The 24,949-nt window shown below is 40.8% G+C and overlaps 1 protein-coding gene across 4 annotated transcripts in view; it reads right to left on the reverse strand.

Annotated features, from left to right (window-relative positions):
• Positions 1-24,949, reverse strand: part of PALM2AKAP2 (PALM2 and AKAP2 fusion) — a 264,854-nt gene that overhangs the window by 80,194 nt on the left and 159,711 nt on the right. Inside the window, exon 1 of one of the 4 annotated variants that reach the window (XM_030466923.1) lies at positions 17,028-17,109. The exons of 2 other annotated variants lie outside the window; for them this stretch is intronic. The gene's annotated coding sequence lies outside the window, so the exon portion shown is untranslated. Of the gene's footprint in view, positions 1-17,027; positions 17,110-24,949 lie in introns of those variants that run through there. One more of the 4 variants, XM_030466922.1, reaches the window with a different exon arrangement.

Here is a 24,949-nt window from a genome sequence, read left to right on the forward strand (position 1 = left end):
GGCTTCCCAGTTAAGCTATCACTGTTGGAGCAGCATTCCTGACAAAATAGGATGGTGACATGAGATCTGCTCTTAGCAGTTCCTCCATGACAGAGCTGGTCATCGAATTCGGGTGGTGGGACAGGATGCTGGTTGGGCTCATAGCAGCACAACCCATGGCAAAATTAGACCTGAATAATCTTTATTATGAATAACAAAGGATCCTGTCTGCTCCACAAGACACAGAGTGCTTGAAGGAAGAAAAAGAATGCTTGTAAACTTAGCAAAGTTTGACAGAGCAACATAAAGGACTCTTGTTGGTTTCCAGAGCACTGTCTCCATTGATGATAACCCACAGCTATTTCCTTTCTAATCTTGCATAAAGACAGCATTAAAGATGGAGAAAGGAAAGCAGAGGGTGTCTGTACTTGCCACAAGGCACAATCAGAGTCCTGTGAACAGAAAAAGAAACACGTTATTATCACTCATTAACAGATTAGGAGACATACATGACCAGATTTGTGGAGAATGTGGATTGTGGACCATCTGCTGATATCACCCAGGACACCACATGTGAGCATTTCTGACAGCCATGGGGCGAGACACCATGCTCAGGCTGTATTCCTTGAATGCCTTGCTCCTCACCAAGACACAGCTCCTCTGAGGTGTGTGACATTCCTTCCCATCCTGTGCAAGTCATTTTTCATTGCTATCAGATATCCCTTGACTTCTGGAGATGAAAAAAGGTGCTTGGGAAAGATAGTGTGAGTTTCAGTCCCAAGATTAAAACTTCGCAATGTTGGACCTGGGGTAAATGTTTTCAATGTGCGCAGAAGTGTAGGGAAGCACAGCCTCAGTCAAGATTTTAATTTCTGCCTTGTGCAGAGCAAGAACCAACAACAGCAAAGCATATTTTGAGATGAGCTTGCTGTTAACAACTCATTGCTGTCTTTCAAAACATTGACTCGAAGATGAAAGTCTCTGTCTCACTAATGTCTTTCTTTAAGACCTCCTTCTTTCTGCCATCCCATTCTTCAAGACTACCCCTACAATGATGTATCAGTAATGTTCTAATTTAAGCAGTGTGTACAGGTGAATTAATTCAGACCCAAAGAGCTCAGGCAGCTTGCCAGCCATGATAATTATCTGGCTGAGTAAAGGGTATGTCAGCTTTACAGCATCACTTACAGACGTAAGTTCTATACACACTAAAAATGCTGCTACATGAAGCTGGAGGGTGTACCTGATAAGAAATCAGTGTGAGAATACAAGCAACAGAAGATAATTCCCCCATCAGAAAACTCCAAGTTAATGGTGACCAGACCAAATCAAGGTATTATTACAAATTAATTCTGACCAAGGATACTCTTTACCAACTGAGCTAGAAAGAATAATTTGAAATTCAAGCGAACACAAACTCAGATCTGATTTCAAGGAGAATTTCCGTATGGAAAAAATGTGAAGAACTGCTGGCAGGTAATAGATGTATTGAGGGCTAGTAAGATTCCGAGCTGGAAAATGTATGCATGACAATGGTGAAATTTCCAAACCACAGAGGATTAAATCTAATTGGATTTGAAGTTGCTGATAAAAAGCCTTAAGTTTCAAGGCAAATGAAACCGTATTTTGAGTAGAATCCTCTCCGTCACTGCATTATTTCCCTAACCAAGATTACTGCCAAAGCTACAGCATGTTTGTGAGCTTTACTGATTCAAATTGTCATTCACCGTTGTACCCCTGAGATTTTCATCCACTTTTGTGCACTGCTGTCCCACATATTTTCCATTTAGCTTCTGTTGACAGATGTCAACCTTTAAGGTTTTTTTCTCCCCTGTACTTGCAATAGTGTCCCAGTTACGCATCACTAGGGAAATTTCAAAAAATTTCCAGCAAGTTGTCTTAATTGGCTAAAAAAATAGTAAGTCACATGACACAACATTCTCTCCTGGCTTCAGATTCTTTCTATAAACTTGATCAGCCTTATTTTCTGATCTAGAGCATTGACAGATTGATCAAAAGCAACAGTGAAGTGGTCCTACTGAGACTGTAGACCGTCCTACCTCTCTCTCTCCCCTTATCTTTAATTTCAGCTTTCTATCTGAAATCAGGCAATTAAATCCAAATCTACTAGAAATTGACAGGAAAACTTATGCTGCCTCCACTGCAAGACAGCTGGAAACCCTCCCAGCATACGTTATACCACAGGCACAGCTTGTTGGGCAACATTTACATGAAACAGGCTTTAAAGAAAACATTGAAAAGGCTATTAAATCAAGGAAGTTATAAATACTGCTAACCTGATGTCTGACAAACACATGCCTTTCCAATGAGTGTTCTGAAGACTCAGCAAGAAGGTGCACCACACACACGTTTTCAAGACACTCACCTGCACATCTACAATTAAAAAAGAAAGTACTCAACAGCAGACACACAAATAAGAACATTTGTATGAAAAGAGATCCATCAACATGAAGACTGCTTTACAAATCTGCTGCATGTTGTTATCATTATGAAGATGGCGAGTTGATACAGAAGCCAAATGTTAGGGAAGGAGCCAGAAGCTGCCCCCATTTTGGGACAGTTTGCCTCTAACTAGGAAATTAGAGAAACACCTGCTTGAAATTAAATTAACCTGTACTCTTCTCCTGCACAACCCTTTGCAAATTGCTCTTACTAATCTTCCCTGAGTTCAATTCAGCAACAAAATCCCCATACTTCAGTACTTAGTCTATTTTAGTCAGCTGTCAGCATTTGTGAATAAAGTAACTAAAATACACTGATATAAGAATATAACATGTCTAAAATGCTAACTGTTGCTTGGTTTTACTTGAAGATGTCCATATTTTGCAGGATACAGGTGATGTTCTTCAGCATCAATACTAAAAGCAATGTCTTGAACTGAATGAGCTGCATTGCTTTGAACTCCTCTTCAACAGATCAAAGCTTGCTTTAGGAAAGCTGTAAGAACCAAGTACAAGGTCTTGTTAAGTCATTGTTATCCAATGTGCCTCTGGAGGGGCTACTGCAGATTTCAAAGCTTGCCCGTCACTCAAACAGGATGAAGCCATGAAATGCCATTCTGCTTTGATTATTGCCACATATTGAGACTGAGCCATGGTCCAAGCAAACATATTGAAAGGGCTTTGGATCAGCCCATGATAGCTACTTGTATCATCTTTCCACCTTTCACGGTAAGCCAAAAATCAGTGAGCACGCAGGTGACTACTGCCCGAAGAGTCAGTGCATCTGTGTCACCACATTCTCACTGCCTCCCCACCCATGTCAGCTGGGGTTGAATGACTCAGGCTAGCAATTAAGAGCACAAAACAATTATTCTTCCTGACATCATCCAAGCCTCAGACCGTGAGAGCTTCCTTTTGCCCTGCCTCACTGCTTCCTCCTACCACTTCCCAGGCTTCATCTTATGACAGTTTCAGGGTGGAGTAACAGAAGTCCAGAAGAACCAAAAATTATTGTTTCACCTAGGACCAAGGAATACTCAGTTCTAGAGATACAAAAGTCTGATAAGCAAAAAGCAATATGCCTGATATAAATGCCCCAGTTCAATGGGAAAAGCTGGTAAAGCCTTTGAAAACTTTCTAAGTTCTGTGACCAACTAGTCCTGCAGTAATGGCTGCTAAATTTACATCCAAAAACAGCGAAAACCATCATGGGAGGCTGAAATAAAGAATACACTTCCCATTTTACATCCTTCTCTTCATTAGTGGATAAGGTGATTTGTTACCCGGAGTCAAACAAGGACTTCTAGGAACTTCTGCTTGTCAATCACAACCATTAAAAAATGTTTCAGGTTTGAATTTTACTTCAACTAGTATGCAAAGTGACAAGTTGGTTTTGTTCACTGCTGGGATTTGGCAGCCCTGTGGAGTCTATCTGTAGCAATGCTGTCTACTGAGCAGCAAGCTGCACATAAAACTTTATTGCCCATTTTGTCTACTTAAGATTTTGGAACTGAAACTATATCTTGTAAAGGGTTTATATAATTACTATTATCCAATTTCCAATCTTAATTAGGGGTGCAATGATGAACTATTAAAAATATTCACAGCAGCATTAATCTATCCCTGCTATTTCACTTGAATGGTAACATGAACTAGACCATCAGAAAAATAAGGAATATTTGAGTTTGAGAGAAAAGTCAGAATAAGAGCATGGGATCTGCATTCCTGAAACAGCTTGTGTCTCTGGGAAATCCCATGTAAGCCCAGGAAAACAGGAAAAGGTGGGATGGTGGTCCTACTCACACCCTGATTAAGTAAAATAAATGCACAAGACATCACAGCATGCAGACCCTACTTCTGAGTGTACTCCTCATTAAAAGTAACCTCAACACAAAGTAACAAAGGCTGATGTCAAACCTGAGATTAGGCATCTTGCTTGATAAACACAGAAACTGAATTTAACCCATCCAGCTACCACCTTTAAAGAGCATTTTCCCATTCCCTCAGTGGGTGTCAAGATGGACCAGGAATTAACTTGCACCGAATGCCAGATACAAACAACGCTTTCCTTGGTTAAGAAGTCTCTAATAAAAAGGCAAAATGTTAAATATGTAGTTGCTACTAACTGACAAAATCAAGCTATACTCATACAACTGTACTTTGTGTGGCTCCAGCATTTTGTCAGAGCAAATTCAGTTATCTGCTGGAGTAATTATGAAACTGCTTCATAAAGAGCAAGTGCTGTAAAAAAGATTTAATTCCCACTGAACTATAAAATTAGCCAGAGGAACTTCCAAATCTTCTGAGGGCATGTCTTTTTTATTCAAAACTAGCTGAATTGACTATGTTTTAAATTACAAACAAGAAAAAAACTGATTTTTCAGTTCTGAATAGAATTGCTGAAACATTTAGAGTGACAGTTTTATCTTTAAAGGTTTTCACTAAAATTGCACCATAATATCCTGAGTAAAACTAAAGCCTTGCTACTTTTTTTCCCTCTCAACAATATCAGTTTACAGCTCAACAACACAAGGGTGGAGGAGGAAATTCCTTTATTCTCACCTTCAAAAAAAAAAAAAAAAAAAAAAGTTCCTTTTCAACAAGCTTTACCACAATGCGTTTGTCATCAATTGTTTGCAGGAAACACCTCACATTTTTTCCTTCTATGCAATGAGTTTGATACCAGCAGGTTGATTTAATTTTATAAAGACAAAAAACCTCCCCACACACATAAAAAAACTGAAGTGCCACATGCGCTTGAAAGGCAAAAGATGCAAAAAATACAGTCACCTTAAGAAATTAGAAATCCCACTGGCATCAGTAAAAGTATCCACACAATACTCACAGAAGATCCTGGCATTGTATAAACACAAGGCCAGAAAAATTTGGATTTAAAACTGATAAAAGGTGTATGTGACTTCACCAAATAACATGAACAGAAGTAGTGAGTGGCAAGGGCTTACTCAGTTTTGACAGAGTGCCAAATTTACCACCGCAAGGAAGAAGAAAGTAAGAGTACATGGGCAGCATTCCCACTATGAGCCTTAGCTTACAGGAATTCCTAAGTATCTTTTTAGTTTTGGTTGCTTAAAGGTGCAGTGAATACATTGCTTGGCTTGCTGCAACAGTACTGCAACAGAAAATAGCATGAATTTAAGAACAAAAATTAAAGCTTTGCTCTTACTAATTTCCTTTGAGAGGTTTTCCTCCAGTGAAAAGCTATTTCTGATGCAGCTTTCTGATGCTGCTCCTGTTGCTAATGTCCATGGATGGTGAAAAAGCCAGTTGCTGCCATTTCTGCCCTTTCTTTGAAATAATCAACCATAATACAGTAACCCACAGCTGATTCAGCAAAAGTAATGCTTTAGAAAAAAAAACCAAAAGCAAAAACCTGAAAGGCATGGATGAATTGTGTTTTTTTGCTTGAAACCAAAGCATGAATCCCTGCATAAGTTTGTGTCAGGTGAGATCTGAGGCTTTTCTCCCCAAAGCAAGGGCACTCTCCTGATCTGCTTATTGTGACGGGAAGCAGTTCTGTGGGAAGGTATCAGGAACAAAGTCAAGCCTTCAAGGTCTCCTCCTGGCTTCATGTTCTGGATAAGTGTTATGCCTGCCACATACGCATATTTGATGTTGAAAATGGAGATATGGGATGTATCAGCAAAGTTAAAAGACTTGCCTGGTAATTGCATTCCAGGAAGGCTTTTGTAAACATAAGCAGTATCTCAGAAGCAAAATGAAATTCAGTCAAGCCGGTCTAAGGTACAGCTCAAGTAACGCTGTGGTGAATGAGACTGAAACACTGTCATGGTGACAAAGAGTAAAAATCTTTGCTCTACCACCAGATCTGTATTAATCCTCCAGCAGCTGGGGCAGTTACTGACATTCACTGGTAGACAGACAGCAACAGAATTTGGTTCAGATGACAATCTTCTCCTGGACTTTCCTAGTGCTCCCGTCACATACCATGTTACTTTTTAAATACATGATTTATGGAGCAGGAAACTTCCAGTATCAACTGAGCACTGAAAAAAATGAGTCAATCTTCCTCTCAAACTCACATAAATCATGCAATGACCAGAGCTGTGAAGCATGTAGGATATGTACACTTCACCCTTGTTTCAGGTCCTTGACACCCAGTTCCAGCAAATACTTCCATCAAACAAGAGAAACTCATAACACATTTTAAAAAATGAAAGTTTTGAGCAGGCTGCAAGACAAGCAGGTTAAAAGTGGAGGAAGGGACTTCTTGCCCAGCAGAACAAAAGACTGGGGACACTGGAATTAGGGAAGGAAAGGGAAGACAGTGCCAAGGCAACCCAGAATGAAAAATAAGTCTGCTGCAGGAGTGGCTGGCTCCCACCTGAGCAAGGATACCAGCCAACACCATTGCCCTGGCCAGGCCCCCAAGCAGAGTCACCCACTCCAGGGAAATGATGCTATTCCCCACCTCTGCACCTCCTTCCCATCAGACTTTGTGAGAAACATGACCCTGCCCTACAACTCCAAGGACATTTTTTTGGTTGTTGTCATCTTTGTCAAAGCCAAACCAAAGAAACTCTGGCAACACTGCCACAGACTGCAGGAAATTACTGAAAGAGACTAATTACATATTTCTCTGTTCATCCATTTTTGTTAGCAGAAAGGAAAATCTTACAGTCTTCTTTTTGCCAAATCCTACCCATTGGCATTATTGAAAGCTTGGGCCTTTGGTTTGAATGATCTGGTGTTTTGAAGGACAGGTGGCTTTTGTCAGAGATTTTCAGAGAAGCATTTGACAAGAACAACAAAGGCTCCAGAGAAGTAATTTTTTTAGACGCTTCTGATGTTTACAGTGCACTCTGAATCTAAATGTTTTGTTAGTTTTTAACTCTTCAGCCCAGGAAATATTCCAAAACTTTGAAGATTTTTTAAAAAATAAAATATTACGGCTAACAAGCCAAAACTTATTATGAGTGAAGCTGCTCTTTAGTTTACTTAGCTCATTCCTTAAAGTTTCTTGTAAACTGAAGAGAATAATTTATTTTTAATCTCCTTATGAGATTTCTTCTGTGAAGAAATATACATCATACATAGCAAACTCAAATAATCCAAGCAGATCTGAATTTACTAAAAAAAATAAACTTACAATACTGTCCTACAGAATGAATTATTACTGTGTGCTGCTTTGCAGCTCCCTGATGTCCAGCAACAAAATATGCACATAAAATATCTCTCACCATTCCAGAGCTAACTGTATCATCCAGCATCTAGTCCCAAGCATGAAATGCAACACAGCAGCAGAGACCTGTTTTCATTTTGTGCAGCTACTTAAGTCAGTCGAGGTCCTGCCTAGGAGGAGCCTGAGAAACTGCATGTCAGCATGAGCCACCACAATGGATTTTCTCTGGTGCTGGAGCCCCTCACCACGTTCTTGAGGAATGAAATCATCAAGTCACTACAAAATCCTGGCACTAAGCTTAGCAAAGTGAAGTCCTCTTGCCATGAAAGCAGGACACCTTTTCGTCTTTAAAAAATTCATATATCCTATTTCAAGCTCACATTTGCCACAAAAACTGCATGCCCTGAAGCATCTCCTTTTTTCATTTCTCCCCCTCTCTTCTGTATCCCAAGGAAATAAGTATTCATTAGATCCACCAGCTAGAAAGACTGAAATGCATGATGCATTTCCCAATGCAGCTGCAGATGCACAGCCAGCTGTTGCCAGTGGGGTGTTGAGCAAAGCATACATAGATGTGCAGGCCTTTCAACTATGTCCTTAAAATACAGCCACAGCATAGCTCTGCTAAACTCACAGTTCCTCACATAGGAAATAGCTGGCAGAGCACCCACAGAGATAACTCAGCATTTTGGTGTTCAGATGCTCACTGCTCAACCCCCTGTTCACAAACAGCAGCTCCACCTATGGCTGTAGGATACAAACCCTTTAATAGAAGGTGCGAGCAGAGACATTTGGTCTGATGTTTCATACTTTCTATGCAGAAACATAAGTGCCTGCAATGAGGAATGCACTGAAGAATTAATTCCTCTCACTGAAAGGGGGTCACAACATGAGCCTGACCCCACCATCCTCTAGAGGTTATGTACTGCAGCCTGAGTGCTGTCCATGTGTCCCAAGGCTAAGGTGGAAGCACAAGCAGCAAGTTTCACAGTGCTAGAAGTGCTTTCTTCAGTCTTTATCTCAGATTCTCTGCATCTGCAAATGAATAGTCCTGGCCAGTGCAACTTGCTCCTGGCTTTAAATGCCATCTGGCTCTCAACGTAATGAACACTGGCTTAAGTAAATTCACCCTCCATCTTTCAGACTCACCACTACTTTTAATAGAAACTGAACTGATGCATCAAGACTGTTTTGCTGTTGCTGGGTTTTTTTTAATGTTGTTTTGTTGGGGGGTTTTTTCTGCCTCTGGGTTGCTTACCAGTCCCTAACATGCTGACAGACACACCCCACTGTAACACCTGCATGATCCCAGTTTTATTTTCCATTCTGCAGAAATCTGTCCCACAGGCATGGGAAGAGGAATGGTTAAAAAATATTACACACATCATCTCCACCCCCACAGTTCTACATCCTAGGCAGCTGATGATCAGTTGGCAATATCCCCTTGGGCTGCCTTGGAAATTCCCTTTTTTGACATTTTTCACTGTAGAGAACACTGGCTGTTGACTTGATTTCCCTTCAAAAAGCTTACAATAATTGCAAGTCTTGAAGCACAGTCCTATCATCCTTTTTTTCCAAAAAGAAAACAAGGAGCCATCTCAGCAGGAGATGGCTTAATACAAGCCCTACCCAGCTCATCAAAGAGAAGCCAGGTCCTTTAGCTACTCCAGCAGGATGCACTGAATTGCCAGTCACCAGGAACAGTAGGACATGCCTGAGAGCTGAACTTCTGGGTTTCCCATGTATCCCACAAGAAGCTGAGAAGAATAAAGAAATTCTGCTATTGAATCATTGTCAGTATAGACATTAAAGTCCTGACTTATGGAGAGGCCTGGGTAGTGAGTGAGGGGCAGAACAGCCTAAAAACATTTTATTCAGACCAGAAGGCATCTGATGACATCTTACAACCAAGAAGCCTCTCTACAATGAACAATAATTCTTTGCAGGTTCTTCTTTTCAGCACAAACTACTTAAAGATTCAGAATCATCAATCCTAGTTTGGGTCAGTCACCAAACACTACTTGGGCTCCACCAGAACACTAGCCATTGTCACACCTTCACTCACTTCTATGAAATCAACAAAAACTCTGTGGAATAAGCAGACAATCAAAGCTAGGTTTTGGGATGTCCTGTTTATGTTCTAACAGTTTCACAAGCTCGCTCCAGAACTCTCTAAATGACAATAACTATTGTCAGCTTTCTAGCAACAATTACAAATGCGAATTTTTTCTCCCAAGGGTGATCCTCCTAGAAATTTCAAAATTACCCGAGCTCCCTGTTTCTGTCTCTAAATTAATTAGTTGGAAAAAGATTTTTAAGAAGGGCCTAAAATACACCCTTGTCAAAAAAGTCAATTAATTAAAAGGTATTTTTAACTTGAAGTGAGAGCTATTCCCCAGAAATCTTTGTCAGTGTGCATTCTGATCCACGTGCCATCTCTGTTCCCATTAACCAAATTGATAAACATATTTTTGTATAAAATGATAAGGATATGATATCCTTATCATGGATATATAATATATCCATGATAAGGATAAATCTGGACCTTACATATATATCAACCCAGAAAGGCAAACAGGGAACAGGATAGGGATGTTGGGAGTACCTGTTAAAACATTAAAAGGCATCACTTTCAGAAAGTGAATGGGCACTTATTCACTCTATGCTGGCTTCCTTTTTAAAGAGCATTTCAGGTGGAAAAACTCAAATTCCAAAAGAAGTCCCCAAAAGTCTGGTTGTTGCTTTGCTTCCTCAGAGTTGCTCTTCACCATAGACTTGGAGGGGACTCACACAGACTCAAGAATGATAGAGGAAAAACAAGCTTTCATTGGCAAAATGTGTGGAGAAAGCTGCTATTCTGACATTTCTAAATTTAAAAAAGCCAGGAACTGAACCTGATGAGTATAAGTGAAAGTATAAACTACAGGCAAAACGTAGTGATGGGAAGCATCACAGTGACTGAAATATCAAATAGATGCAGGGCACCATCAGACTCCTCTCAGATGAAAATGAAACAACAGCATCTAAAGCCAGCACAGCTTCTTCTCTGCTACTCTCCAGACTCCATTACTTAATAAATTGTTTTTTTTTAAGCCAGTTCCAGTATATCCACTGGTTCCAAAACAGAAAAACACAGAATTGACATGATTAGTTTGAAAACATTGAACATACACAGAGAGCGGGAAAATACTTAAAATAATCAGACAACAACTTTAGATAAATTTTTGTTTTTGATGATCATAAGCAGCAGTAGGGACAAGGAACAACATAGGACTGGACTGGTCTCCCTGCTCTGCTGGTCTCAGCCAAGCCATGTCACAAGAACCCTGCTGGGAACTTGCTCTGGTGTGTCCCCTGTCCCCACGGGCTGTGAGCAGCTGAAACAATGCCAAGTAGTTGCATTTCTTCCTTGCATATTTAGTCCTTCAGCTGTTCCCTGAGTCTTTGGCTGGCCTGCAGTCCTCCTCCCCTTGGTGAGAAAAAGCTTTGACAGTAAAATACATCTTACAATCTTAGGGACAGCTGGAACATCCAACCATGGCACAAACCACAACAGCCTCTTCACCCTGTATGTATCTGATCTGTTTTAAAGCCAGGTTAAGTGTCTCTTGTGGGTTTATTGATACCAGTTCCCATACCAACATCCCAAGAGCATCACCAGCAAAAACCTTTTCTTGCACTTACCCTTGGGTAGCAACTAATAGAGAAATCTAAAATTAGAAATAAAATTACCTATTTACAAGGAGAGTTGATAGATAAAATTTAAGCATTTGTAATTGCCTTCACACTGTCTTTCTTACAAAGTTATAGGAGTAGCTTTTGCTAGAGATGCAAAAGGCTTGTATAAAACCTGTGGGTTCAGCCTCATTTGTGTTCACAGGAATATCTTTTCTTCTTCACTTGTGGCAAAACTACAGCCTTTATTAACAGATTTATACTGATTTAAACAGTTTGAGAGTGCATGATGCTAATACAGGTGTATGTTTCAGCTGGTTCATGTTTCTGGTCTGATGTTTTCCTGAAGCCTGCACAAGAAGTTATTTGGAAAAAAAAAAAAAAAAGTGAAGTTTTTCCAAAGATAGGTAGATTTGGGTTGTGTATTAGGAATCCTGTTAGGGAATTACTCTCATCTTGAACTAATAAACTTGCCCCACATTCAACAAGACAAAGAAATAGGGCACTCCAAGCACATATACAGATGGAGCTGTATTTTTCCCTAGAGTATAGAAGGAAAAAAAGCTGTTACAAAGCTTAGCACAAATAATGCTAGTGCCACTGCCCCAAATAATGAGGCACAAGATGTCCACTTGGATTCTTGGATTTACTGGATAAAAAATAGCAGCTGTGGTATCAAATATCAGCCCCTGAGAAGAACTGTTAGGAAGGAAACTACATATGTCCTGGTGTTTGCATCCAGGCCCAGTCAGCAGAACTGTCACACTAAGTTACTCAAGTGAGGGAGGCAGTGGTATGTGTGGGTTTTGTGGTTTTTTGGATTTTTTTTTCTACTTAGGTCAGTATAAATTCTAATGTTTTACCAGTATAAAGGCATTCTGCAAATATCAAGGCAGTTTTTCTCACAATTTTAGTAAACTCATAAACTTTATGTAAGTTATTCTCTTCCTAGCACCTGGACAGAAATCACCTCTTAATGGTAGTACTACACCTGCTACAAACTTAAAGTTTTACTGGTTCATGCATACATTATACAAACAGATGTTAACAGAAAGTAATAATTTTAAACTATGTAGAAAAAGCTGTTAAAACATGGATAACTCTTCCCATCTATAGTACACACACTGACATGAATTTAGCAATTTACACAGAGAAAGTTTCCTGCTTTTCCCCTTTTAACGCTGATGAAGTGGGAGGAGACTGAAATTATGATGTCCAGGCCACAAAAGACATCAGTGGAACCAACTGATTCTGGAAAAAAATTCCAGATCTTTGAGAGCATACGTTTCCCCTGGATCATGAGTCATCTCTTTAGCCAATTAGATAAAGTTGGAAAGAAAATTTTAAAATGAACAGGACATGTTTCTGTAATTCAGTAGCATCCATGTATGTTTTGAAGGAAAACTGTTCTATGTTAAATGCATTATGGTGTTTCTCTGCTCGTAATAAGTGATTGCAAAAATAATTCTCTCTGCTAGAGCAATACCTAGGGAAAATTCTTCCTTTTCTACTGTATTGCACCTAAGTATAATCTCAAGTAATATAAAACCTGAGTCATGTTACATCTAGGTATTTTTTCCCCATTTCTGAAGAGTTGCTGTAAAGGCACAGTTCTGGTTTCTCCTGTAAACCTATTATCTTACTGTCATCAAATAAAACAAAAAGTGAACTGAACTCTCAGTGACAGTAACTTAAGTCAAAGGATCTCTTTTTAAAACTAAGGATAGCCTCATATACAGTAGTAATGGATTAGTGAAGATTTTTCATCAAAAATAAAGCCGTAATTTGTATTCCTAATCCAGAATTTGAATATGAAAAATCTGTCCTCTTTTTTTGTTCATTTTGTCATAAAACCAGAACAACCAAGTACTGCTAATGTGATTATTTGGGAGCTGAGAAAAGGAATGACAAAATCTAGGTTTCTGCAGTATGTTATTTTGAACAGTTGTTACAACTGGATGTGTCTTCCAGTAGCAGCTGAAATCAGTTTCAACACACTGCACTCAAGCAAAGAATGTAAAACAGCTCAGAAGATCCTCAAACGCAGAGAAGAAAAAGGAAGAAACACTAGTTCCACTTTACAGCTGGAAAACTTCTGCACTGAGCAGTGAGACTTGATGTTCAGGGAGGAATGAGATACTTGTGGTCTCCTGAAGTTCCTCTGTGCAATCCTTTTTAAAGATCTGTACACACTTCAATACTGATTTACCTTGATTCTCACTTGATCTCACAGAAAACAGTATTGGAAGGGGCCTGAGATGCCTTCCTGATCAACATCCAGATTCCTGCAGTCAAAAACAATGGCTATGATGACAGGTTGCCATCAGGCTGTTTTGAAAAATCTTCCCAATCTGACACATATTAGATGACTGACTCTCTGGAAGCATGTTCCACATTTCTTGAACCACAGAGGTAGCTAATATTGCAAACTCAAAGTGGACATCTCATTTTTAGATGGCTGATATGAAAACCAACTCTTAATTGACCAACCCTAAGACAGAGGAAGACTGCAAGGTCTGCTTTCTCATTGAAGACTAACCCACAGAATCACTCTATCCTTCACCAAGCTGTACTATGAAGTATTTTCTTAGCAGCAGCAGAATCCCAGGTAGGAGATTTGATAGAATATGGACTTTGCTCAGCTGCATTTGTCTTGCCACAAGTAATTAGTATTTATCCTTCATAAGGATGAAATAGACAGATGTGAAATACTAATTTACCAGACCAATGCAACCCAAACTTATTAAAATTATTTAAGCCAAAATAACTTAAAAATTTAGAGATGCATAAGAATTTAGGAGTACAATTTTGGCATACGGTTAAAAAATAATTACATACAGATCTAGCTGCATTTGCTGGCATTCATTCAGTGTTGCTATTATATTTTATAATCAAACTTAATTTTATAGAGCTGTACTGTAGTGGTCTAAGTATGCAGTATATTTAAGAACAGCCCTCTACAGGACATATGCAATACTCAGTTAACTGAGCATCATCATAAATAAGCAGATCAACTCTCACTTTGTGCTCATATAATTTGAATGCCAAGACTACCAGATGAGCTTTAATGGACTTGCTCTGAGTAGGTGGGAGTATCAGAAAAGACTTCTCAATTAATTCTGACTCCAGACTACTGCTAGGATATGCCCATTAAACTGAAATGAACACAAAGAATCAAGTTTAAGATTGAGAAGCAGGCAAGGAAAAGTTGTAGCAAAGCAAAACAGAATTTAATATGGACGTCAGGCAGCCAACCAATAGGCTGCAGCAGGTGAGAAGCAAGATGGGGCCCTTCAGCACAGACTTCTGGGACAGACAGCTGCCAATGCTTAATTTTTTTTTTTTAAAGAAGGAGCATAAGAGAAGAGAGAGACCAAATTTTGGCAGCCTGTACAAACCTGTTTACCCCACAGCCACAAATGAACTCACTGTTGGTCAGTATAAGTCAAAACTGCCCAAGATTCAGTGCTGCAGCATGTCAACAAGAGAAAAATCACATTGTGAGTGGTAATAGTAGGGCTGGTTCTAGATGTTGCATTATGTAGCTCTTCATGTCTTGCTGTAAATGCAGTATCAATAGCACTTGATAAATCAGCAGGTGTTTCCAGTAGCAAAAGTGAGTTTTGCAATTTAGACAAGAGAAACTAGGCGTGAATTAACTTATCCCACGATCAAAATAGCCATCAAACTCTTAAGGATTCTTCTGGGTATACTTTTCATGCTGTAAGCCTAAAGTATAAGTATTACTTGTGGCAAGACAAATGCAGCTGAGCAAAGTCCATATTCTATCAAATCTCCTACCTGGGATTCTGCTGCTGCTATCCTGGATTCTTCACTTCACCAAAGCTCTGAAGTCAATAGGAGCTTTTGAGTAATTTAAAAGGACTGGGATGTTACCCATGCATCCCTTAGTACAGAAGGTGCATCACACAAAACCACAAAAGTTACTTCTTACAAGACGCCTATAAATATGGCTCAGCTTACTGAAGAACTCACCTGGGACTGATACTCTTTAGACAGGTGCTTGATAATTAGAGTTAAAAACCCAATATTATCACCCATCTGAAACCAGTATTCATATGCAACATTTTATATTTGTGCAAACTTACTTTAGCAGAGGCTATCAAAGGACAGCAAATGGACTGGCACTCAGATAAAATATGAATATAAATTTAATGAAAATCACCCAATACTGACCAGTGAGAAATCCTTACAATTAATACACTTAAATCAATAAAATTTCAGCTATAACTTCATCCTCTGTGCAGGATGCTGTGTACAGGGACATAAAAGCTATTTTTAAAAAAATATTTGAAAGAACTTGCACTTCTTAGGAAAAAGAAGTCATATCCTACCACAGATATTGATGTATGTATACTTTCCTTGGATTCCTGAGGCTGGTGAGGCCAGAAAACGTAATGGTGAAAGTGAAATAAATCCCTGTCAGATACGCAAAACCTCTGCAAAACACTTACACAGCATGAATACAAATTGACATACCAGAGCTATGAGACAATGCCAGAATCAGAGGATATCATTACAACATTGAACTGTTAATCACAGCTCAAAATAAAACATGTTTATTTCATTGGTAAAACCACAACCGAGGGATCTGCTCTCTCCCTCTTGTGACACAAAGCTGGTACCTAATGCCCGAAAGTACATCTTCTGGAAGATGATAGGTGATTCACCTTAAGATAAAAACCAAACTTCAGTATGATGCCTGCTCTTTATAACTAATGATTAATATTATCAGGAGCTCTAACACTTGATAGCCTCAGTAGCTGCCTGCCTGCCTGCCTGCCCACAGTAGTAATTTCAGTAACTTTTTAGGAAGAGACACCAATGTTTGAGAAGTTTACACTGGAGTGGTCCTAAGCTGATCCCAAATAAAAAGACATAAAAGATTTAAAACTCATCCTTCACTGTTACTGAGGGGTCTAAAACCAGAAAGACGTGGAACAAAGATATGGGAGATTTTCAGTTCAAAAAGGGAAGTCCAGGAAAAATTGAGATGGCCATGAAAAAAAACATGCTGATCAAAATATAATTACGTCATGAGTTTCTCAGGATCTTACCAAAACCCCTCCACGCCGCCACGCCGGCTCTCAGCTCTCCCTCCCCCCTGGCCCGACAGGCTCCCGCGCACAGCGGTCGCCCCCCGGTAGGTCTGCAGAGACCACCCCGGGCCCCCAAACCTTAGCCGAGGCGGCAGAAGGGGCTCCCCTCCACCTGCGGACACCGGGGGGATGCGCGCACAGACCCGGCTTTCCGTACCCGACCCACCGCCCCCTCCAGCGCCCTGGGAGTCCGCGCCCCCCGTCCCCCTCCCCCGCCACGTCCCGAAGGCAATGTGCAGACATGGAGGGTCTCGCGGGGTGGGCGAAAGCAAGGGCACGACCCCCTCCCAGGATCGCCCCTTCCCTCATTCCTTTCCCTTCCCGCATTTTCATTCTCTCTTCCCCTCCCGCCCTGCGTTTCCATCTTCCCTCCTCGCCTTTCCCCTGCCCTTCCTCGCATCTCTACCGACCCCCTCTTACATCCCCCGCCACGCTTTCCTCCCCCCCGATCCGCCAAGATTTCCACCTTGTCCCTCTCTGCCTGCCCGCAGCCCGCCGAGGGCCAGACAACTTGCCGGAGCCGCAGACGCCTCCGCCTCTCTTCCCTCCGCACCCAGAGCCGCGCTCATACAAACAGACAGACAGACAGACAGACCGAAGAAGGAAGCACGGACCACCGTGCACAGCTACCTTTCCGAAACGCGCCCGCTCCTCCGGCGCACAGCGTGCCCCGCCACCTCCGCGGCACGTCGGGTCACCCCCCCTCCCACCTCCTTCTCCTCCTCCTCCTCCCCCCACTTCTCTCCCCGCCCGCCCCCTTCGCCGACGCCAGGAAGAGGGGGGCAACTCCCGCCCCGCTCCGCCCCGCCCGCTCCGGTCCCTCCGAGGATCCGCGCTCCCCCTCGCCCCCCGCCCCCCCCCGCGCTCGGGTTACCGGCCGGCGGCCAGGGCTCTCCTGTTACGGGCGGCAGGGAACGCAGGGAGCCGAGTCCTGCGCAGGAGGGGGGCGAGCCCTGAGGGAGGGGAAGGGGGTGCGAGCCCCGGGTGTGGGGAGGTGATCCCCGGGAGGGCTGTTCCGAGCCTCGGGGGTAGGTCAGGAAGCGGCGCGGCCCCGGAGGTGCAGCCGAGCAACTCCGGGGAGGATGTGCAGAGCGGGGGCTCCCTCGCCTCTGGCAGCCCCGGGGATTTCCTGAGACGTGAGTTTCAGGGTGGTTTTGCTACTGGTTGGGTTTTTTCCTTTTTCGGTTTGTTGGTGTGGTTTGGGGTTTCTTTCTTCCTCTTTTTTTTTTTTTTTTTTTTTTTTTTTTAATTTATTTATTTATTTGTTTTTGGTGTATTGGATTTGGACTCATTTTTGGTTGGGGTTCTTTTGTTTGGTTGGGGTTTTTTGTTCTACTTTTAATTCTAAGTCTGTTTTAGGCAGACTGGTGGGCTGACTTCTCAAACCTTCTTCAATGTCCCCTTGAACCCAAATGCACTTTTGCCATGCGCACAGCAGCTTCTGGCAAGGATTTCCACTGGTCTGCCACCTCTCCTATGAAGAAACCTTGCCTTTTATTTCTCCCATTTTTGATCTCAGTATAAACTTACTTATCCCATCATCTCCAACAGGTCCTAACCATTGCTTTGAGCAGCTCATGGGCTTGCAGTTCACTGCAATCCATTCACATTATTCCTTCTCCTTGCTGAATACTTGCAGGTTGATCATGGGGGCTTTGGTCCATAAACCGTTCTGTACTTCTTACCACCTTTGAAGTCCTGTTGAACACCATCCTAATCTAACACATCCTTTTTGAGAAAAATACAATGTGTCTAAGATGTGGACAAGCCATAGATTTCATGTAGTGGCACAATGGTCATGTTCTCTTATGACAAGTTTTTGAAGACAGAGATGATGTTTCCATGGAACTGACATAACCCCAAGATTTTACTTGTGCAGTGGCCAGCTCAGAGACCACCTTTTTACAGGTTTGTTTCTCCATATGCATAATTTCACAGCTACCTACAATGAGATTCTTATAGTGCCCAGTCAGTCTGACAATGTTCTGTATAGTTCCTCATTCCTTCATCTTATTACTGACTTGAGTATGTTAATGCCACAGATTAACTTTGCTATTTCACTCCATTCCCAGTAAGATATGAGTACACTGAACTGCACATGTCCCAGCACTGACCCTTGCAGAAACATCATCCAGCACCTCCCTCCATTGTGAGAACTGGTAATTTATTCCTGTACTTTGCATTTTATCTTCTAAACAATTACTGAGCTACATCAGGGCTTTCTCTCTTGTTACTATTGCTGCTCAGTCTCCTTAAAAACCTTAGTTGAGAGCCTTTTATAACTCAGTCTGATATGGAAATTAGATCACCCTTATCCACATTTTTGTTGACCCTTTCAAAGACCTCCAAGAGGTTTGTTTAAGGCAAGACTTTACAGAAACAATGTTGACTCTTCTCAGATAGATTGCATCAATGCAGGTGTCCTTTAGTTCTAACCCAATTAGCATCTCTGCGTTTGCACAGTACAGATGTGATGTTTGCACATCTCTAGTTCTCCAGTATCCTCATTGAAGTTTAGTGTCACATTTGCCACCCTCTGCTCTTAAGGTGCCAATGTTTTAAATGAGAGGATGCACACTACTGTTGGTGATTCAGCTGCTTTGTCCTCAGGTGAGAGCTCAAGGACACAGATGCTCACAGGCAGGCATAGCATTACCTGATAGTGAAGAAGACTTAAAGACAATGGTGTAAGGACATAGATGCATACATGCATAACTCCAGACTTGTCAGGTATGCTATTAATGTAAATAGGAAGATATTTTATTTACCTTCTTGCAATTACGTGTGCCTGAAAACAGAGTGGTACAGGCAAGACCTCACCACATTCTTTTTTCCATTAGAAAAAGCAACATCACAAATGACACAGGTATTGTTTGAAAGTTTTCAATTATTTTTTTCTTATGACAGGGATGCATTTACTTTGTATTAATAAGGTAGTACATGACTAATGTACCATAGAGGAAATAAAATGTGATTTCACTCTGTATTTTAATGAGTTTTGCCTATTGCTTCTAACTTGCATTTTCAATGGTTACAACAGCAGGAGAAAATCATGTTTTAAAGGTTTGTTTTAAAGAAATGTTTTGTTAGGGTTTTTACAGCACAGAGGAAGTCTTCAGGTGTGGTAAAGAAGGAATAATCTTTGCCTGAATGCAGCCTTTTCTAATTTTTACTGTGAAGTTAAAATTTCTTTACCTATATAATGAATTGCAAGATTAGTCAGCATTGTTCTAAAAACTCTGAAAGTAGGAAGAGTATGAAGATCATCTGCATTAGCCCAATATTTATCAGGTAGAGTAGTTATTTTTAACTTCTAAATGACAGTTCTTTGCCTGTCTTTCCCTTTCAGGCCCACTTTTTTCCTGTGAATTGGAAAGGAATAAGTAACCACTGGTATTATCTCATTCCTCCTCCAATGCCTGACCAATGTACATCACATCCATAGGCTGTGAGCAAGAGGACCAGTGCCACTGAACTCAGTGGGAACTGCAGACACTCGGCACCTCTGACAACTGGGCCACATGCTTATGTGAAGCCTTGTTATTATACAAAAAGGCTCTTATTTCTTCTTTTCTCTGCCACATAAGCTGACCTAGTTTACAATCTGCCTCTGTACAGATGTGTCCTCTTCCATGGGCAGAAAGAGGACAGAGCCACTGCCAACAAAGAGTGCCTGGAGTTAGGAAGGGGAAGAGACACAGGGTGGCTCAGTATGGGAAGATAAAGATATGGAAATGAAAGACAAAGATGTTTGGAAGAGCAAGAAATAGGGAGAGAAGAGAGTAAAGACATATGTGTATCAGGAGTAAAGGAATTACTTTAGAGTCTGCTTTAGGACTTTGCCATTAAACTGGATCCTAGTTTCAGTGAGGCAGATTTTTGATCTGGTAGCCTCCACTCTGAATTTCACTGAGTTTGACAAATTAGTTTTTCTTGATATGCAGATTTTTAAGTGTCTCAGATTAGCTGTGAGAATTTTTGTGTTGGATTAGTTTTCCTTTCCTTCTGGTTCTGGCTGTATCTTTGACTGCAGAATAGCATGCAGATGAACTGGGTGTGGGAATGCACCTGCTTGTGGTAATGCATGTGAGATGAAAATGGTACTTCTGTGTATTCTCTGTGTATTTATAAAACTAATTAATGTAGAGACCCATCGATCAGCAGAAAAGGCTTGTGAAGTTTGGAGGTCACATTCATAAATACTTTATAATCAGTATGGGGATGAAATGTTGAGTATTACGGAGGCAGGGAGGTGCTGGTAGGGAACAACTGGAGATCCCTGTTCTGGTCCTGGTGTTGCTGATGACCTGTGGTGTGACTGAAGGCAAGTGACTTTTCTTTATTTGTCTGTGTGTGCTGATGAATTTCAGGACAAGGACTGCTTGTCAGTGAGTGGGCAGAATATAGTGGGACCTCACGTGTGCAGTTCAGATACTAACTCAGATACTAATACTAGTTCAGAGTTCAGATAATAATGTAGTATAAATTCAAAAGTTATTTTCTGAAGTTATTCAGCTGACTAACAGGCTCACTTACGCACATCTATTATGTGGTGGAATAGCTTGGCAAGATTTCTGTTGACAGCTCGCTACATGAGTAATCTCGTTGACTTGAATGGGACTCCTTCAGTGAGTAATGTTTTAGTACTGGCTCTATAAACTGTTTTAGTCATCATCAGCTTATGAACTACATGCATAGCCGTGCCAGCATTTACCACACAGTTAATATGTTTTACTGCAAGAAGTCCTGTTACAGGAGTAATACGCAGTAGTAACTATTGGTGTAATCTACGCCCACATTAAGAAGTTACTCTCTGCTGCAATTGCAAAAACAGCCCAATTTCACTGACATCATGTTCTCTTTTGTTCAGGGAATCTATTAGTTGCCCTTTTCAAGAAATCCTAAGAAATATTCAGTACCTGTGCTGTTGTAATGAATTTCTTTTTTATTGCAGCTCATGGGGATACCACTGCATAACTGACTCATTGCTCTCCCTCCTTCTGCAAAATTCAATCATTGCAAATCTAGACCTGTGAGGTTTTACTTAAAGCTCTTTACAGTCTTCCCCAGCTAATGTTTTGGCTTTGATTACCCCTGCCTTATCTTACTCTCTTTGTACCTTCTTCCACAATAGCCCCTGTTTCTTTCCCCTGCTGTGGGCTTTGTGTCTCCTTTCAGTCTGTTCCTTTTCCTGAGTGCAGAAAAATCCCATTCAGTACTATCCCTCTTTATTCTACAAATCCATCTTTGAAGCCTGCTTCATCAATAACACCAACTTAAAGCAGTCCTGAAAGTCTTGTGCCCAGCTTGCCCCATTGAGCCTGAACTTCCTCAGGGGCAGGAAGCCTATCTCTATATATTTTCTGAATTACTGCATCCATAGGAAGACTAATATAAATATAGCACTACTTGTTGCCACAGCATTACATATTCAACATTTATATCAACTTCTGGGGCAAGATAATCATAGGCTACAGTGTGTCAACAATTATGTACAGTTCTTTATTGTTCCTCCAACTAAGCAGGCATAACAAAAATTTAAAGACCAATTACTATTTTCAAAATAGGGAGCTTCTGTAACTCTTCTATAGTAGACTGGAATAGCATATTCTTACAAAGACCATTTGTTTGTGAACTATAGAGCCTGATGCAAAGCCCAATGGAGGCTCTTCCAGTGCATTCAATGAGCCTTGGATTAAGTCCTTGCTGAGGAGCAGATGCAGGGTTTTATTCACTACCATTAGAACAAAAAAAAAAACAAAAAACAAAAAACAAAAAAAAACAAAAAACAAAAAACAAAAAACAAAAAAACAAAAACAAAAAACAAAAAACAAAAAAAACAAAAACAAAAACAAAACAAAAAAAAAAACAAAAAAACAAAAAAAACAAAACAACAAGAATAAAGCAGTGTTGTCCTGCAGCAGCTTAAATACATGGGACTCTATAGTTTAAAGCCAATCCTGTGGAGTTAGTAAAATTGTTTGTGTAGCCCATTCTCAAAATATCCTGTGCAGAAATGTTAAAATATCTACACATAAACAGCCTAACACAGTGTATTTTACTGAGTACTAAACTTATCAGTATTAAATGTAACTACAAATTCCAGTTGTGCAAACAAAGATAATATAGAAATAGTTTGTTGCCACTAATCACCAAAACTGTGGTGGAAGAGAGAGATGGAATTTTTTTCTTATGCCATGGCTTTTAGATGGATCCAAAGTGTTTACTGAGACATCACTAGAGACAGGCTTTCCTTTAGTAAGTTTCCTAGAACCATAGAAATGTTTTGGTTGAAAAAAGCCCTTAAGCTCACCAAGTCTAATTGTTAAGCCAACACTTAAAATCCACCACAGAGCCATGTCCCCCAGCTCCACACATCTCTTAAATACCTCCAGGGATGGTGACTCAACCACTTCCCACTTCTGGCCCCAATTTTTCCTGCAGGGGCAAGTGTCTCTGTTTCTCAACACTCATTATTGCTTCCATTTTGATAACATCTCCCAGACAGATAAGAAATCAGGTTGCCCTGTCCAGCTTACCTGATTGAGCCTGGAGGGCAGGTGGCACTACTAGCAATCATTCAGTGAGAAAACCAAGCCTATCTAAAGGTCCTCAGAAAATCAGACACAAGTGATTGATATTTAAAGAAGAAATTTTTTTCTCTTGGAAAATTTCCCTTCCCCCTCGTCAAAGAACAACATCACAGTTTTCTAAAGATGTGTCACCCTCTTGAATTAGAAAGGGAACAGGCCCACTGACCCAACCCATGGCCAGCCTGAAGGACTGGCTGTCCCTGCCACAAGCTGAAGTTTCAGCTACACTGCATTTTGCCATCATCAGAAGGAAATCGGAGAAAGCAAAACTGTAATGAGATGATAAGGCAAGCTGATTACAATCCTGCTAATTTAAAATATGCGTTATTCTATATGGAAAGCCAGGTCTGCACTAAGAAACTGCTGTGCATTTAAATGTTTTAACTCACATACTGTCAGAGCAGGCAATCTTATTTATCTTTGGATAAGAAGATATGTTTTTTACACAGGCACCACAGCTTGACAGTCTTTTTGCTTTGCTTTGGCAGTTTCCATGCAAAGCCATAGCAATAAAATTACAAAGCCAGACATCAAACATAATGGCCCTGATTGCTTTGAATGGCTGATGATCCACTGGTTTCCTGACCATTGCTGCCTGTCTCAGTCATGATATGAAGATGCACTTGAGAGCAATCAACAGAGGCCATAATTGGAAGTGAACTCTTAGCTGTGTGCTGTGACATGCAGTTCAGTAACTCAGGTGGATCCATCTCTCTGTACCCAGCTCACCTCTATTGACTTCATGAGGTGAGCTGTGGCCAGGACCAGGGATGGAGAACATGACCTGGGAACAGGAGCAATGAGAGATGAGAGCCAGCAGGAGCCAACTGGGGAAAGTGTCAGCTGCAGAAAATAAACTATTTTACTTCTTAAAGCTGACTTGTACCTTGCCTTGGGTTTTTACTACATAAATGTCTCTGAATTTCAGCAGCAACCCTCCATGGCTGGTGTGGCAGCAAAGGTAAGTCCTGTGCTGCCTAAAGTGTAAGGGAGCAGGAAATATGAGACCATGCAGGCTTACACTATGAAAGACAACCAGGAATTTTGGCTGTCTGGCCTCACAAACTTCAGGTACATGTACTGTGCAGAAAGAACATTTCCCTTTCAAACTGCTCCAGAGTGCTGAAAATATCAAAGCGTCTGTCATTTTGAGCTACTGTAAATTTTTTGGCCACAATGAGTTTATGGCAATTGAGCAGGAGGGAGGATGAAGGGAAGGGGTTGTATCCTGGGTCTGTTTTGATTTTTGTGTTTGCTTTTAATCATCAGCCCAGTGGAATTATTTTACCCGAGATCCTTGGGCTCACTTAAGTTCTTCGGTGATGCAGTCTTTCTTAAAACCAATGAAAGAGCAAATTGAAGTTCTAGATCTCTGATAAAATATTCCAGCAAAATAGCAGCATCTTTTTCACCACAAGACAAATTCTTTCAGCCTACTACTGATTCTTCTACGGTTTCAAAAGTTTTGTTGAAATTATGAGTTATTCACCGATATAATTTCCCAAATTCCTATACATCAGTGTTACGATGAAGTCAAATGGTGTAAACATAAGTCTTCTTCCTTGTTACTAGTCATCAGTAATGATGGTGAAAAAATAAAGGAAAACAGCTGCAGTTTATGCTACTCCCACACACATACACATTCTCCTGTTTAAGCAAAAGCTGCAAGAAAGTCTCCTTAATGAAGTACATGTCATTCTGAACCTGCACGCAAAAAAGAGCTGAAGGCATAGCATAATGTATTTTAAGTGTGACAATGAAGAAGCAGAATTTTGCCTTTTAGAAAAGAAGAAACATAAAGATCTCCAAGATCATTCCTAAAGTTTGGCTTGCTCAACAGTAGGTCTAGATTAGCTGGTTCTGAGCATATTACATAGAGTGACTTTGTGAGGACTACACATTTTTTTTCTTAGAATATTGCTTTGCTTCTTGACTAGGATCAAGTGTACCCTTTTGTTA

This window comes from Calypte anna, chromosome Z, assembly GCF_003957555.1.
Source record: "Calypte anna isolate BGI_N300 chromosome Z, bCalAnn1_v1.p, whole genome shotgun sequence".
Taxonomy (NCBI): Eukaryota; Metazoa; Chordata; class Aves; order Apodiformes; family Trochilidae; genus Calypte; species Calypte anna.